The sequence below is a fragment of the Mandrillus leucophaeus genome, unplaced genomic scaffold (assembly GCF_000951045.1).
Source record: "Mandrillus leucophaeus isolate KB7577 unplaced genomic scaffold, Mleu.le_1.0 Scaffold262, whole genome shotgun sequence".
Lineage (NCBI taxonomy): Eukaryota > Metazoa > Chordata > Mammalia > Primates > Cercopithecidae > Mandrillus > Mandrillus leucophaeus.
The window spans coordinates 2,254,997-2,259,659 of NW_012102721.1; the positions used below are offsets into that span (position 1 = coordinate 2,254,997).

General features: G+C 41.2%; 1 protein-coding gene across 1 annotated transcript in view; it reads left to right on the forward strand.

Annotated features, from left to right (window-relative positions):
* The first annotated feature begins 541 nt into the window (after positions 1 to 541).
* The window catches only part of IGSF5 (immunoglobulin superfamily, member 5), a 45,058-nt gene continuing 40,936 nt past the window's right edge, over positions 542 to 4,663 (forward strand). The window contains exon 1 of the mRNA XM_011984179.1: positions 542 to 746. The gene's annotated coding sequence lies outside the window, so the exon portion shown is untranslated. The remainder of the gene's footprint in view (positions 747 to 4,663) is intronic.

Genomic DNA, 4,663 nt, shown 5'->3' on the forward strand with positions numbered 1-4,663 from the left:
AAAGCGATGTCCCTGTGTTCATCTCCCAGCATTGGGGGATGGGGAGTTGGAGCTCTGCCTTACCCACCAGTCCTCAAGCAAACGCCAAGGAAACCACACTTACTCCTAATGGCTGTCTCATCCAGAGGACGCACCCTCAGGACTTTTTTCTTTCTTAAGAGGATTTGTTCTTGTGGATGTCAAGGTGCCTGGCTGGGAGAAGGAGCCAGTTCCACCAGCCTCTGGGTCTTTGCTGGAGGCAAGGTCAGTCAGCCAGGCAACTGGTGGAAGAGGACCAGGGTGGGGCCTGAGCAGGACCTTGATCCGAAGGACTTGGAGGAGGAGGACGAGGGAGTGGAGGCCGGAGTGGAGAGGATAGACTGGCCCTGAGGCCTCTGCATTCCCAGCCCGGGGGCCTGGACTTCCTGTGTTTGACTGCTGTGTGGGGCTGGCTGATGATTAATGAGGAAATACGCATTCTGAAGAGCTTCTGCCTCCCTGGGGTGTGAGGCCACATCTGTGTTTATAACACAGCCTGTGATGTGACAGAGACATTTCGTGAGGAACTTCTGGTTCTGGTGAGGCAGCATCAGGACTCTAGAGGCCAGACAAGAGTGTGTTCTTACGTTTGTGTGGAGGGAGGACCACAGCCACGAAGAAGCCTTTAGGAAATGAAGCTCCTTTGCTGAAGCTCTCCAGAGGGTTTACCTGTCGTCTGGCGTAAGACGACTGCAGTCTGTGGCTCCCCTGTGACAGGTGTTTGTCAAGTGAGTTTCTCCACAGGGCCCCTCAAGCCCCATACAGGCCGTTATCTGAGTTTCCCAGGAAAGTGCTGGACGTTTACACACATGATCTTCGCTTTCCAATTTCCACAGGTTTAAAAACTACAAGCGTGGACTTCTCTGAGGGTTCAGAAATTCCAGATGGTTTCTGATCAGTGAGTGTCGCTTTCACAGTGAACTGTTCTTGGGATGGGTTGAAAGCTGAGACTTGGCTGAAATTTGGTGGGCTGGGGGAGTCGGGATTCAAATAATAGAAAGTTTTAAAAAACTTTTACAGACTTCGAGGGTACAAATGCAGTTTTGTTACATGGAGATACTGTGCAGTGGGAAAGTCTGGGCTTTTGGAAATGACTGACTCATGACGTCTGCCATTCATTGGACAAGCTTGTAAATGCCCTTTCCACCCTCTAATGAGATGCCTTAGGGAAAGTAGAATTGTCCCGAAGTCTCTGGAGGTTCCAAGAAGGCAGGCCCTGAATGCAAGGGGCTCAGAGCTGGAGTCTTCCGAGTGCAGGAGAAATGCCAGCGCCTTTTTATTGAGCCGTGGAGGTGTCCAGGGAGCCCCTTAGCCCCTTACACGGTTTTTGTTACAGCTATTTCCTTCTTCTTTTTTTCTTTACTTAAAACAATTTTCAATAGTTTTTGGGGTACCAGTGGTTTTTGGTTACGTGAATAAGTTCTTAAATGGTGATTTCTAAGATTTTAGTGCACCTGTCACCCGAGCAGTGTACACTGTGCCTAATATACAGTCTTTTATCCCTCACCCTCTTCCTCCCTGAGTCCCCAAAATCTATTGTGTCATTCTTATGCCTTTGTGTCCTCATAGCTTAGCTCCCACTTGTAAGTGAGAACATATGACGTTTAGTTTTCCATTCCTGAGTTACTTCACTTAGAATAATGGCCTCCAGCTCCATCCAAGGTGCTGCAAAATACGTTATTTCATTCCTTTTTTATGACTAAGTCGTAGTCCATGGTGTATATATATCACATTTTCTTTATCCACTCATTGGTTGACAGGTATTTAGGTTGGTTTCGTATTGTTGCAATTGCAATTGTGCTGCTATAAACATGCATGTGCAAGAGTCTTTTTCATATGACGACTTCTTTTCCTTTGGGTAGATACCCAGGAATGGGATTGCTGGATTGGGTGGTAGTTTTACTTTTAGTTCTTTGAGGAACCTCCTGCTGTTTTTCATAGTGGTTATATAATTTACGTTCCCAGCAGTGTAAAAGTATTCCCTTTCACCACATCCACACCAACATTTGTAGCTTTTTCTTTTATGATAATTCTTGCAAGAGTAAGGCAGCATCTCACTGTGGTTTTAACTTGCATTTCCCTGATTAGTGATGTTGAGTATTTTTTCATATGTTTACTGGCTGTTTGTATATCTTCTTTTGAGAATTGTCTGTTCATGTTCTTTGCCCGCTTTTTGATGGACTTATTCTTTTTTTTATTTTTTTCTTGCTGATTTGTTTTAGTTCCTTGTAGATTCTGGATACTAGTCCTTTGTTCGAGGCATAGTTTGCAAATATTTTCCCCCACTCTGTGGGTTGTGTGTTTACTCTGCTGATTATTTCTTTTGCTGTGCAGAAGCTTCTTAAATTAGCTCCTATTTATTTGTTTATTTATTGCATTTGCTTTTGAGGTCTCAAAGCATTTGCTTTTGAGGTCTCAAAGCATTTGCTTTTGAGGTCTTGAGCTTAGGCACACTTGCTTTGGAGTGTGCCTAAGCTAATGTCCAGGGCATTTTTCTGGTGCCATCTTCTAGAATTCTTAGAGTGTTGGGTCATAGATTTAAGTCTTTTATCTATCTTGAGTTAGTTTTTGTATAAGGTGAGAGGTGGGGATTCAGTTTCATTCTTCTACGTGTGGCTTGCCAATTCTCCCAGGATCATTTATTTAATAGGGTGTCCTGTCCCCAATTTATTTTTTTGTATGCTTGGTTGAAGATCAGTTGGCTGTAAGTATTTGGCTCTATTTCTGAGTTCTCTATTTGTTCCATTAGTCTATGTGCATATTTTTATACCAGTACCAAGCTGTTTTGGTAACTATAGCCTTGTAGTATAATTTGAAGTCAGGTAATGTGAAGCCTCCAGATTTATACTCTACAGTTGTTGGGAAGAATGTTCTGTAAGTATGTGTAAGGTCCATTTGTTCTAGGGTATAGTTTATGTCCATTGTTTCTTTGTGGACTTCCTGTCTTGATGATCTGTCTAGTGTTATCACTGGGGTATTGAAGTCCCCCACTATTATTGTGTTGTTATCTATCTAATATCTTAGGTCTAGTAGTAATTTTTTTTAAAATCTGGGTGCTGCAGTGTTAGGTGCATATAAATTTAGGATTGTAGTATCTTCTTGTTGGATTAATCCTTTTATCTATATAATGTCCTTCTTTGTCTTTTTTTTTTTTCAACTGTTGTTGCTTTAAAGTGTGTTTTGTCTGAAATAAAAATAGCTACTCTTACTTGCTTTTGGTTTCTGTTTGTGTGAAATATCTTTCTCCAACCTTTCACCTTGAGTTTATGTGAGTGCTTAGGTGTTAGCTGAATCTCTTGAAGACAGTAGATATTTGGTTGGTGTATTTTTGTTTTTTTAATCCATTCTGCTATTTTGTATCTTTTAAGTGGAGCATTTAGGCCATTTACATTAGGTCAATATTGAGATGTGAGGTACTGTTGTATTCATCATACTAGTTGTTACCTAGATACTTCTATTTTTAATTGTGTTACTGTTTAATAGACCCTCTGAGATTTATGCTTTAAGCAGGTTCTATTTTGGTGCATATGAAACTTTTGTTTCAAGATTTAGAACTCCTTTTAGCATTTCTTGTAGTGCTGGTTTGGTAGTGGCAGATGCCTTCAGCATCTGTTTGTCTGAAAAAGACTTTATCTCTCATTTATGAAGCTTAGTTTTGCTGGCTATAAAATTCTTGGCTGACAATCATTTTGTTTAAAGAGGCTAATGATAGGACTTCAATCCCTTCTGGCTTATAAGGCTTCTGCTGAGGAATCTGTGTGGCTGTTTCCCACCAAACTTGAGCAGGCACTTGTCCCCTATTCTGTTTGTTTTTGAACTTCTTGCTGTTGCCCCAAACAGGACATTTTCTGGCACTTTTGAAGATTCCATTATCAAGCTGTTTCCAATAATCCAAAAATAAGGGGCTAAGTGAGATCTCAAATGCACCAATTTTCTTTCTGAGAGGACTAGCTTGGTGAGTCCTGGCTGATCTTCTGAGTGTGTTTGCCTCTTGTCAGGACAGGGAGGAATTGGTGGGTGGCTAATCCTGTCTATTTAATACAATTTAATAAGACTAAAGACTTTAAGAAAAAAAGGTTTTTCAACTAAGTGTAGGTAATTCAAGTCTGCTATAATGAAATGAATGAGAAATCTCAAGTCCTGTTCAGACTACCCTACAGGGATATTAATGAACAATACCTGGCATACGTCTTTATTTAATTAAAGCACCTTGTCTGATTTCAGTTAAACTTGAAATCAGCTTTATGACAGTGTTCCAACTGCATACGCCCTTCAAATGCTATCGCCTCTCAAATCCATATCTGTAGCAACCTCACTGCTTGTTTCCTGGAGCTCTGAGGGTGTTTTTGCACTGTCTGCCCTGTGATTCTGCTAGACTCTTCTTTCATACAGAGATGAAATGCAGATGACATGTGAGGATGTTGGCAGAATGGAGTGTTGAGTAAGTTAAGCAATCTGTTCTTAGTCTGTTGCCTGACTCTACCTGCTTGTCAGGGACTAGAAGTCTCTCCTAACATACCTTAATCTATTGCTGCGTTGTTTTCTATAACACTGGATTCACACTTGGCTGTGTCTGCTTTTGGTAAAATATGTAATTTTTAATAACTAGATGACTCAATTTCTCTTTCATCCTCTGCTAGAGCCT